The following is a 13,495-nucleotide window of genomic DNA, read 5'->3' as shown; positions in this document are numbered from 1 at the left end:
GGATCTCAGCTTCTGGGCCAAATCCTGACTGATGACAACCCATTCTACAGTGTACTGGGGACCCAGTACATCAGGTGTGGGTTGGATCCCTGGTATCATCAGTGGTAGCCCTGCCTGGTTCACTTGTAAGGTGCACAGGGCGGGCACCCTACAATAAACTGTGTCCCGATTCTCATGTGCTGTAGCATACTCACAGTTCGGCCACAGGCCTCCATTGTCTCTTTGCTTCCGGATCCAGGAACAGCCGCACATAAACCAGAAGACACCCAGTTCTGCTTAACCAGTCCAACTTTACTAAACAGTCTCAGTTCAGTAGATGGCATCATGTTGTATTGAGTACAACCTTCATTTCTGTTACTAAGGTTCCTGGCATAGAACACGTTCACATTCTTCGTTCTTTCAGCCTGTTCTATCCCTCTGCTTTCAGACCCAGGGATTTTCTGATACCCTCTGCAGTACTCACAGGATTTGTCATGTCCCTCTCACGCATTTCCCCGTTACTCCTCCATGTTATGGAAGTAAGGTTAGCTCTCTCCATAACCATTGACTCGAGGCCGAGGCGCTGGACGTTCCAGGAATGTCTGCAAGGAGTTCCACAGGATTCCTGTTATGATCTGGTGGCCTAGGAGCAGCATGTGACGTACTCTGGAGAAGGTGGTACCTGTACTGACCGCAGACCCTGAACTTAGCACCGCAACTAGAAGTAGCCGTGGGATGTACCTGACTCTCCCTAGACCCCTCGGCACAGCCTAAGGACTAACTTCCCCTAAAGATAGAAACGGGAAAACTATCTTGCCTCAGAAAAAATCCCCAAAGGATAGACAGCCCCCCACAAATATTGACTGTGAGAGGAGAGGGAAATGACATACGCAGACTGAAATCAGGATTTAGCAAAGGAGGCCTTTCTAACTAAAAAGAAAGAATAGGACAGAGTACTATGCGGTCAGTATTAAAACACTAGAAAATATCCACCACAGAAAATACAAAACTCCACATCTGACTAAAGACATGGAGGGTATATCTGCATCTCCAGAGATATAGCTTGGCTGCCAAAAATCCTACACAGACAAAGCTGGACAAGACAAAACATGAAAATGCACAAAACTATAAGGCCCACAGCATATGGACAGCAAAAACAAAGCCAGAACTTATCTTTGTTGAAACGAACAGCAAAACAGGAGAGACCAGTCAGGGATGTGAATCCTCCAAAAACAATGGACAACTGGCACTGACTAAAGGATCAAGCAAGACTAAATAGCCCAGTCAAAATTGCAATAAGTGGACACACCTGATAAATGCTGCAATCCAAAGACAGCAGCACTACCATTCATAGCCACCGGAGGGAGCCCAAGAGCAGAATTCACAACAGATTCAATACCCTGCAAACGATAAGTTCTTGTCGTGCCTCCAGCCTACTGCTCTTGAACTTCACTCTTCTTCTTAGTAACACTGAACTTCCATGCTATCTAATCTAATCAAGAAATGCTCCCCTTATTATAACCTTGCCCCATCCCATCGACTGGACTGGTCCCAACCCCATTACTGTTCCTAAACTGTGCCATCATTTGTTAAATCTATTGTGCCCACAACTGCACTATAGGTCCGCTCATCTCTATTAACTATGAATATTTGCCTGATACCTCTGTGCCTTCCATATTAACTATTTGGGTGATTTACCTCAGATCACTAGTTGCTAATTGTCTCGGGGTCTATGGGCTTATTTAGCACAGTGCCCTTAGTAGCGTCTAGTGAGCTAATTCCCCTTTTTTATTTTAAATATCTTTATTAGGTTTTACCAAGATTGATAAGAAAACAGAACATTTCAATTACGTTCGATAATAACAATGAAAAAATTCACAGTTGTTAATATTTATCGTTAAACATTAGAATGTGAATATAATCAGCTTTATGGGATATTAATATAAGCTCTTACATGAAAGAAATAATTATGTGTGTACTGGAGGAAGGTAAAGAAGAAAGGAGGGTGGAAAAAGAAAGAAAGGGAAGGAAAAAGAGGTGGAGACAATGGGACAACCTCCCTCCAAAAAAACGCCAACAAAAAAAAAACACGACTTATTGAAACCAGCACTTCAAGAGGAGACAACATCTGCCACAACATTGTATTTTAAGTTTTATTTTCTGACAACCAAGATTGCCAAGTCATTCCCCTTACTGAATAATATCCAACATGTCCATTGGCGATGAAAAGCTTCGAGGTGATTGTTATTCATTCACACTTTATTTTAGTGGCGTTTTGCCCTTTTCTATAGTCCTGTCTCCTTCGTGATATACACAGTGTGGATGGTCGAACTGGCACGAAGCACTCTGTGCTCTGTAGACCATTGGAACACTTGTATCAATGGTCGACACCATCAAATCACATGGGGCGATTAATGAATGTTCTGATGAGGTGAGCTAGCTTTAACGTAATGTACAACATAAGTTTACTGAGTAGTCACCCTAATTGTCAGCCAAAACCAGGAGAGGAACAGTCAAAGGAAAAATATAATAGAAACACGTCACCACGTCTGTATTTATCACCCACTCCAGGTTTTGGCTTACTAATACAAAGAGAAAAATCTGACAGGACAGAGAAAAAGACAGAGAAAAAGAGAGAAATAAAGAGATAAATAAAGAGAGAGAAATATAAAGAGAGAGATAAATATAAAGAGAGACATAAAAATAGAGAAAGAAAGAGAGAAATAGAAAGAGAGAGATAGAGAGATATAAAGAGAAAGAAAAGAGAGGAGAGAAATAAAAAGAGAAATATACAGAGAGAGAGAGAAATATCAAGAGGGAGATAAAAATAGAGAAAGAAAGAGAGAAATAGAAAGAGAGAAATAGAAAGAGAGAAATAGAGATATAAAGAGAAAGAAAAAAAAAGAGAAAGAAAAGAGAAAGAGAGAAATAAAGAGAGAAATATCAAGAGAGAGAAAAATAGAGAAAGAAAGATAGAAATAGAAATAGAAAAATAGAAAGAGAGATAGAGATATAAAGAGAAAGAAAAGAGGGAAAGAGAGAAAGAAAGAGTGAGAAAAGAGAAAGAAAGAGAAATAGACAGAGAGAGTAAGAGAGAGAGAAAGAGAGAGAGAAAAGAGAGAAAGAGAAAGAAAACGAGACAGATAAAAATAGAGAAAGAGAGAGAAAGAGAAAGAAAAAGAGAGAGAAATAGAGAGAGAGAAAGAGAGACAGAGAAATAGAGAATGAGAGAGAGATAAATGGAAAGAAAGAGATAGAAAGAGATAGAGAGAGAAAGAGAGAGAGAGAAAGAGAGAAAGAAAAAGAGAGAGATATAGAGAGAGAGAAAGAAGAGCAGAAAGAGAGTGCAAAAGAAAGAGAGCAAGAGAAAGACAATGCGAGAAAGATATATTTTCCAGCTGAAAAGTTTGGGTCACCATTGATTTCTTTGGGGTTCGGGTTCAGTTCTGGTATGAACTTTGGACTAAAGGTCGGGTGATTACCAGAGCTGAACTTCCTCGGGTCCACTCATCTCTACTCCTGACCTAAGGGCTTCCATTACTTTTTTGGTGTGTTTTATAGATTGACTGATACATAGACGGATGCTATTTTCCTAAACTACTGTATCTATGTTCTTATTATGTTTAGATCATTTAGATTTAATAAGTGCTGTTTTTATGGAAACTTTAGGTTTGTACGTAACGAGGATTATAGCAAATGACAAAGACATTTCTCTGTAATGAGCTGAACATGAGCTAATCGCTGCGCTGTACGGTGGTCCGCTGTAGCCCATGGAATACTAGCTTCTTTCGCTCCCACTGGGAGAAGCCTCCGATTGGCACCTGGATTCTTTGCACCAAGGTCAAGGCTAGAAGCGACTCGGTGTAATGAGAAGTCACATCATTAACTCAGAGAGGTCACAGGCCAACAAGCTTGTCTTACTAACTCTCCCCAGTGAGCAATTAATTGATTGCAAAAAGCAAAACATAGACCGACATATTTCTTCAAGAGCCACAACAATGACAAGGCAAACAACGTCTTTAGAGCGCAAACGTCTCACGGTTTTTCCTCTATTATTCTTCCAAATGTCCAACAAATGTAGTAACTGTACATTTAGTAAATATTTCAAAATGTGGAAATTCTGAAATGCTTGAATAGATCGGTATCGTTACATTTGGTTTTGTCACTCGTTTCTTGACACCTGTGTCAACTCGCTAACGTAGCTAAGAACGCTATGCCAATTTTGCGGAGCAGAGTTTGGCATTTGGGTCCAGTTTTTGCAAACAGCTATGTGCTAGTAGGCTGCGTTTATACGCTGCAGCCACATTGTGGTTTTGTTTTCCTCTGCTGTACTGCAAATTTTGTCTCAATTTTGGAAAATTGCAGAAACATAATAAATTATTTTCCACGGTACAAAAAAATACATTGCAGTGATAATAGGTGACCACAACTTTAGTGGCAGAGGAGAAGCTTGAAGCACTGTCATTCGCAATGGCCATGTACGATCAACTGTATATTTGGGGTATCCCATGTAATCATGGGGATCTATGAAAATGCGATGGATTCTAAATCCGTTTTCTTTCTCTGATAGATATTTTCTGGAGTGTGTGAACGAGGTATAAAATACTCCATATACGTACATGCATTGTCAGACAAACGTCAGCAGATTCAGCTCCCAAATTCAGCAGGAATCCTGTATGTGCCAACATAGCTTAAAGGGGTTTTTCCCAAGAACAAATTTAATTTTGAAGTTGATTTTAATCAATAGATCTTGGAATAATAATAAGTTCCACAATTGGATGTGTTTTAAAATAATGTTCCTGTGCTGAGATAATCTTATAAATGTGTCCCTGCTGTGTACTGTGTAATGGCTGTGTCTGACCGTACAGGAACATGGTCTGATCATACCACATCTCCTGGGCAGGGGAGGAAGCAAAAGAGTATACAGACATTACAGCACAGGATCACAGTTGATAGTTTCTTTGAGGTAAAACATTTTTCTGCTTGTTTTTTAAAAAATGTTTTACCTCAAATAAATAATTATTTGTGATCCCGAGCTGTTCTGTCTGTGTTCTCTCCTTTGCTTCCTCCCCTGCCCAGGAGATGTGGTATGACCACACCATCTTCCTGTACGGTCAGACACAGCCATTACACAGTACACAGCAGGGGCACATTTATAAGATTATCTCAGCACAGGAACATTTTATTTAACCCCTTCCCGACCCATGACGCCACGTAGGCGTCATGAAAGTCGGTGCCAATCCGACCCATGACGCCTATGTGGCGTCATGGAAAGATCGCGTCCCTGCAGATCGGGTGAAAGGGTTAACTCCCATTTCACCCGATCTGCAGGGACAGGGGGAGTGGTAGTTTAGCCCAGGGGGGGTGGCTTCACCCCCTCGTGGCTACGATCGCTCTGATTGGCTGTTGAAAGTGAAACTGCCAATCAGAGCGATTTGTAATATTTCACCTATTTTAACTGGTGAAATATTACAATCCAGCCATGGCCGATGCTGAAATATCATCGGCCATGGCTGGAAATACTAATGTGCCCCCACCCCACCCCACCGATCGCCCCCCCAGCCCCCCGATCTGGCCGGTACACTGCTCCGGCTCCCCTCCATCCAGTGCTCCGCTCCCCCCCGTGCTCTTGTCCGCTCCCCCCGTGCTCCAATAACCCCCCCGTGCTCCAACCACCCCCCCTGCACTCCGATCCACACCCCCCGGTGCTCCGTTCCACCCCCCCGTGCTCCATTCCAGCCCCCCCGTGCTCCGTTCCACGCCCCCCGTGCTCCGTTCCACCCCTCCCGCGCTCTGATTCCCCCCCCGTGCTCCGATCCCCCCCCCGTGGTCCCCCCCCCCACCCCATCATACTTACCGATCCAGCCGGGGTCCCGTCCGTCTTCTCCCTGGGCGCCGCCATCTTCCAAAATGGCGGGCGCATGCGCAGTGCGCCCGCCGAATCTGCCGGCCGGCAGATTCGTTCCAAAGTGCACTTTGATCACTGAGATAGATTATATCTCAGTGATCAAAATAACAAAAATAATAAATGACCCCCCCCCCCCCTTTGACACCACCATAGGTAGGGACAATAAAAAAATAAAGAAATTTTTTTTTTCCACTAATGTTAGAATAGGGTTAGGGTTAGGGGTAGGGTTAGGGGTAGGGTTAGGGGTAGGGTTAGGGTTAGGGCTAGGGTTAGGGGTAGGGTTAGGGCTAGGGTTAGGGGTAGGGTTAGGGGTAGGGTTAGGGGTAGGGTTAGGGGTAGGGTTAGGGGTAGGGCTAGGGTTAGGGCTAGGGTTAGGGTTAGGCGTAGGGTTAGGGCTAGGGTTAGGGGTAGGGTTAGGGCTAGGGTTAGGGGTAGGGTTAGGGGTAGGGCTAGGGTTAGGGTTAGGGTTTCGGTATGTGCACACGTATTCTGGTCCTCTGCGGATTTTTTCGCAGCGGATTTGATAAATCCACAGTGCTAAACTGCTGCGGATTTATGGCGGATTTACCACGTTTTTTTCTGCGCATTTCACTGCGGTTTTACAACTGCGATTTTCTATTGGAGCAGTTGTAAAACCGCTGCGGAATCCGCACAAAGAAGTGACATGCTGCGGAATGTAAACCGCTGCGTTTCCGTGCAGTTTTTCTGCAGCATGTGTACAGCGATTTTTGTTTCCCGTAGGTTTACATTGAACTGTAAACTCATGGGAAACTGCTGCGGATCCGCAGCGTTTTCCGCAGAGTGTGCACATACCTTTAGAATTAGGCTATGTGCACACGTTGCGGATTTGGCTGTGGATTGGCCGCTGCGGATCCGCAGCAGTGTTCCATCAGGTTTACAGTACCATGTAAACATATGAATAACCAAATCCGCTGTGCCCATGGTGCGGAAAATACCGCGCGGAAACGATGCGTTGTGTTTTCCGCAGCATGTCAATTCTTTGTGCGGATTCCGCAGCGTTTTACACCTGTTCCTCAATAGGAATCCGCACAAAAAACACTGGAAATCCGCGGAAAATCCGCAGGTAAAACGCAGTGCCTTTTACCCGCGGATTTTTCAAAAATGGTGCGGAAATATCTCACACGAATCCGCAACGTGGGCACATAGCCTTAGGGTTAGGGTTGGAATTAGGGTTGTGGTTAGGGTTGTGATTAGGGTTATGGCTACAGTTGGGATTAGGGTTAGGGGTGTGGGGGGGTTAGTGTTGGAGTTAGAATTGAGGGGTTACCACTGTTTAGGCACATCAGGGGTCTCCAAACGCAACATGGAGCCACCATTGATTCCAGCCAATCTCGTATTCAAAAAGTCAAATTGTGCTCCCTCACTTCCGAGCCCTGACGTGTGCCCAAACAGTGGTTTACCCCCACATATGGGGTACCAGCATACTCAGGACAAACTGCGCAACAATTACTGGGGTCCAATTTCTCCTGTTACCCTTGTGAATCTAAAAAAATGCTTGCTAAAACATAATTTTTGAGGAAAGAAAAATGATTTTTTATTTTCACGGCTCTGCGTTGTAAACGTCTGTGAAGCACTTGGGGGTTCAAAGTGCTCACCACATATCTAGATAAGTTCCTTGGGGGGTCTAGTTTCTAAAATGGGGTCACTTGTGGGGGTTTCTACTGTTTAGGCACACCAGGGGCTCTGCAAACGCAACGTGACACCCGCAGACCATTCCATCAAAGTCTGCATTTCAAAAGTCACTACTTCCCTTCTGAGCCCCGAAGTGTGCCCAAACAGTGGTTTACCCCCACTCATGGGGTATCAGCGTACTCAGGAGAAACTGGACAACAACTTTTGGGGTCCAATTTCTCCTGTAACCCTTGGGAAAATAAAGAATTCTGGGCTAAATAATTATTTTTGAGGAAAGAAAACGTATTTATTATTTTCACGGCTCTGCATTATAAACTTCTATGAAGCACTTGGGGGTTCAAAGTGCTCACCACACATCTAGATAAGTTCCTTTCGGGGTCTAGTTTCCAAAATGGGGTCACTTGTGGGGGGTTTCTACTGTTTAGGCACGTCAGGGGCTCTGCAAACGCAACGTGACGCCTGCAGAGCATTCCATCAAAGTCTGCATTTCAAAACGTCACTACTTCAATTCCAAGCCCCGGCATGTGCCCAAACAGTAGTTTACTCCCACATATGGGGTATCACCGTACTCAGGAGAAACTGGACAACAAATATTGGGGTCAAATTTCTCCTGTTACCCTTGGGAAAATTAAAAAATTCTGGGCTAAATAATTATTTTTGAGGAAAGAAAACGTATTTATTATTTTCACGGCTCTGCATTATAAACTTCTATGAAGCGCTTGGGGGTTCAAAGTGCTCACCACACATCTAGATAAGTTCCTTTCGGGGTCTAGTTTCCAAAATGGGGTCACTTGTGTGGGGTTTCTACTGTTAAGCCACATCAGGGGCTCTGCAAACGGAACGTGACGCCCACAGAGCATTCCATCAAAGTCTGCATTTCAAAACGTCACTACTTCACTTCCGAGCCTCGGCATGTGCCCAAACAGTGGTTTACCCCCACATATGGGGTATCAGCGTACTCAGGAGAAACTGGACAACAACTTTTGGGGTCCAATTTCTTCCGTAACCCTTGGGAAAATAAAAAATTCTGGGCTAAATAATTATTTTTGAGGAAAGAAAACGTATTTATTATTTTCACGGCTCTGCATTATAAACTTCTATGAAGCACTTGGGGGTTCAAAGTGCTCACCACACATCTAGATAAGTTCCTTTGGGTTTCTAGTTTCCAAAATGGGGTCACTTGTGGGGGGTTTCTACTGTTAAGCCACATCAGGGGCTCTGCAAACGCAACGTGACGCCCACAGAGCATTCCATCAAAGTCTGCATTTCAAAACGTCACTACTTCACTTCCGAGCCCCGGCATGTGCCCAAACAGTGATTTACCCCCACATATGGGGTATCAGCGTACTCAGGAGAAACTGGACAACAACTTTTGGGGTCAAATTTCTCCTGTTACCCTTGGGAAAATAAAAAATTGCAGGCTAAAAGATCATTTTTGAGAAAATAATTTTTCTTTTTTATTTTCATGGCTCTGCGTTATAAACTTCTGTGAAGCACTTGGGGGTTCAAAGTCCTCACCACACATCTAGATTAGTTCCTTTGGGGGTCTAGTTTCCAAAATGGTGTCATTTCTGGGGGATCTCCAATGTTTAGGCACACAGGGGCTCTCCAAACGTGACATGGTGTCCGCTAATGATTGGAGCTAATTTTCCATTTAAAAAGCCAAATGGCGTGCCATCCCTTCCGAGCCCTGCCGTGCGCCCAAACAGTGGTTTACCCCCACATATGGGGTATCAGCGTACTCAGGACAAACTGGACAACAATATTTGGGGTCCAATTTCTCCTATTATCCTTGGCAAAATAGGAAATTCCAGGCTAAAAATCATTTTTGAGGAAAGAAAAATTATTTTTTATTTTCATAGCTCTGCATTATATACTTCTGTGAAGCACCTGGGGGTTTAAAGTGCTCAATATGCATCTAGATAAGTTCCTTGGGGGGTCTAGTTTCCAAAATGGGGTCACTTGTGGGGGAGCTCCAATGTTTAGGCACACAGGGGCTCTCCAAACGCGACATGGTGTCCGCTAACAATTGGAGCTAATTTTCCATTCAAAAAGTCAAATGGCGCGCCTTCCCTTCCGAGCCCTGCCGAGTGCCCAAATAGTGGTTTACCCCCATATATGAGGTATCGGCGTACTCGGGAGAAATTGCCCAACAAATTTTATGATCCATTTTATCCTACTGCCCATGTGAAAATGAAAAAATTAAGGCGAAAAGAATTTTTTTGTGAAAAAAAAGTACTTTTTCATTTTTACAGATCAATTTGTGAAGCACCTGAGGGTTTAAAGTGCTCACTAGGCATCTAAATAAGTTCCTTGGGGGGTCTAGTTTCCAAAATGGGGTCACTTGTGGGGGAGCGCCAATGTTTAGGCACACAGGAGCTATCCAAACGCGACATGGTGTCCGCTAACGATGGAAATAATTTTTCATTCAAAAAGTCAAATGGCGCTCCTTCCCTTCCGAGCCTTACCATGTGCCCAAACAGTGGTTTACCCCCACATGTGAGGTATTGGTGTACTCAGGAGAAATTGCCCAACACATTTTAGGATCCATGTTATCCTGTTGCCCATGTGAAAATGAAAAAATTGAGGCTAAAAGAATTTTTTTGTGAAAAAAAAGTACTTTTTCATTTTTACGGATCAATTTGTGAAGCACCTGGGGGTTCAAAGTGCTCACTATGCATCTAGATAAGTTCCTTGGGGCATCTAGTTTCCAAAATGGGGTCACTTGTAAGGGAGCTCCAATTTTTAGGCACACGGGGGCTCTCCAAACGTGACATGGTGTCCGCTAAAGAGTGGAGCCAATTTTTGATTAAAAAAGTCAAATGGCGCTCCTTCCCTTCCAAGCCCTGCCGTGCGCCCAAACAGTGGTTTACCCCCATATATGAGGTATCAGCGTACTCAGGACAAATTGGACAACAACTTTCGTGGTTCAGTTTCTCCTTTTACCATTGGGAAAATAAAAAAATTGTTGCTAAAAGATAATTTTTGTGACTAAAAAGTTAAATGTTCATTTTTTCCTTCCATGTTGCTTCTGCTGCTGTGAAGCACCTGAAGGGTTAATAAACTTCTTGAATGTGGTTTTGAGTACCTTGAGGGGTGCAGTTTTTCGAATGGTGTCACTTTTAGGTATTTTCAGCCATATAGACCCCTCAAACTGACTTCAAATGTGAGGTGGTCCCTAAAAAAAATGGTTTTGTAAATTTCGTTGTAAAAATGACAAATCGCTGGTCAAATTTTAACCCTTATAACTTCCTAACAAAAAAAAATTTTGTTTCCAAAATTGTGCTGATGTAAAGTAAACATGTGGGAAATGTTATTTATTAACTATTTTGTGTCACATATCTCTCTGGTTTAACAGAATAAAAATTCAAAATGTGAAAATTGCGAAATTTTCAAAATTTTCGCCAAATTTCCGTTTTTATCACAAATAAACGCATAATTTATTGACCTAAATTAACCACTAACATGAAGCCCAATATGTCACGAAAAAACAATCTCAGAACCGCTAGGATCCGTTGAAGCGTTCCTGAGTTATTACCTCATAAAGGGACACTGGTCAGAATTGCAAAAAACGGCAAAGTCTTTAAGGTCAAAATAGGCTGGGTCATGAAGGGGTTAAACACATCCAATTGTGGAACGTATTATTATTCCAAGATCTATTGATTAAAATTAACTTTGTTCACGGGACAACTTCTTAGACCAAAAAGCAATCCAGAATGTTAAAGTCAAAGTGTCATAAGCAAATGAACTATTGATTAAACCAGATTTTTATTTTATTTAAAAAATGTCCAACTCACTCACAAAAAAAATTGCAATTTTTTCTCGGGTCACTAGGTCTAATATTAGGTCTTTACTTCCTATTCTTGTCATAGACATTTATTCTGTTAATGTTGATGATTATGGCTTACAGCCAATGAAAACCAAAAAGTCATTATTATTATTATTTATTATTATAGCGCCATTTATTCCATGGTGCTTTACATGTGTCTCAGTAAATTAGAATACTTTATAACACCAGCTTGAAAAATGATTTTAAAATCCGAAATATTGGCCTACTGTAAGCCATAATCATAAACATTAACAGAACAGAAATAAACACGTGAAATAAATCCCTCTGTTTGTAATGACTCTATATGATATAGGAGTTTCACTTTTTGTACAGAAGAACTGAAATAAATTAACTTTTTGATGATATTCTAATTTTGTGAGAAGCTCCTGTATAAAGTATATACAGTGATCCTGGGATCGAGGCTCTGCAGCCGTGTATTGAATGGAATGGAATTGTCAATGGAACTGCGGGAAGTAGCCTAGTACAGCGCTCCTCTTTCCCAATCAGTCTGACAATGAATGAAGTGACAGCCGAGCATGGACACCTCTGTTCCATTCAATACAAGGCTGCAGAGCCCCGATCCCCATTGTATATACAGGGTGGGCAATTTAGATGGATACACCTGGGTGGGCCATGTATATGGATACAGCTAAATAAAATGGGAATGGTTGGTGATATCAACTTCCTGGTTGTGGCAAATTAGTATATGGGAGGGGGGAAAACTTTTCAAAATGGGTGGTGACCATGGCGGCCATTTTGAAGTCGGCCATTTTGGATCCAACTTTATAAATGGCCCACCCAGGTGTTTCCATATAAATGGCCCACCCTGTGATACTTGGGCTCTAAGTCATCAGCAAGCCATACGCTATCCTCTGGGTAGGGAATAACTTCTGATTCATTTATTAAAGGGTCATTCTCAAAAATCACATGAAACTTTGGAACCCAGTTAGATGACACAGCATTCATGGTGAACATTTGCTTTATGCTTTGTTCATCAAGAGTGAAAAAAGCAGCAGATTTAGCAGATTACAGAACAGTATCATCCTAGCCCCTTTTCCCTTAGATCAGATTGGAGTTTTGACGCTTTTGACATGATCTCAACCACACACACACACAAGATTTTCTCATTCCTCAAGGTCCAGAAGGTTGGTGTCGGTGAAGGCACCATGTCACAACGACACAACATTGACGTCTGTAAGCATCCACAGTGAGATCCTTTTAAATGCAGCCAAAGCTGATGAAGCAGAGCTGTATTCAGCATTTTACAAACCAGGAGTTCTGCATAATCATTAGTCATCACTCCTGGTAAATGAGAGATTCCAGCTCACATGTTCTTTTCTGCAATACTGATCTTCACGTACGGCCGATTCTACCGAGACAGTCACGCGGTGTCACAGACAATGATTTAGTGCTTTAATTTTCCTTTAATTAGCAAAAACAAATTAATGACGCTGTCTACTGTACCAATACAGGTGGATACGTAGACAAACCAGGGCCTATTGCATCTTTTGAATAACCTTGAAGCATAGCATCTGTCAATATACTGTGGATAGAGGCACTGTCTGTAAGGAGTTTAATCCCCCTCTATATAGCTCAGGCGAAGGCGGTGTTACACAGCCAGCACCAGAGTGTTTTTGCTGGGATCAGAGTGCGCTCTGATTGTTTACCCCCCTTAGATGCTGCTGTCAGTCAGTGGAATTAAAAGATGTTAGAAAATGGGTGATGAGTCCCTGACCAGGCCCATCACCCTCCTGCATTGTGAGGTGCAGATGCCGTTGTCATGACAGTCAAGGGAAACTGGAAGACCCCGGGTTTGCCCTGTTTGTACACCTATGACGCCAAGTGGCTGGACTTTATCAGAGATCAGTAATTTACAATACATTACAATATTACAAATGATAATAAAAAATAATATTTGTAGCCCATAGTCATCCACAAAGTATAATGCACAGCCCATAGTCATCCATAAAGTATAATGCACAGCCCATAGTCATCCACAAAGTATAAGGCACAGCCCATAATAATCCATACAGTATAATGCACAGCCCATAGTAATCCATACAGTATAATGCACAGCCCATAGTATTCCATACAGTATAATGCACAGCCCATAGTATTCCATACAG

This window comes from Ranitomeya imitator, chromosome 7, assembly GCF_032444005.1.
Source record: "Ranitomeya imitator isolate aRanImi1 chromosome 7, aRanImi1.pri, whole genome shotgun sequence".
Taxonomy (NCBI): domain Eukaryota; kingdom Metazoa; phylum Chordata; class Amphibia; order Anura; family Dendrobatidae; genus Ranitomeya; species Ranitomeya imitator.
This window is presented reverse-complemented; position numbering follows the sequence as displayed.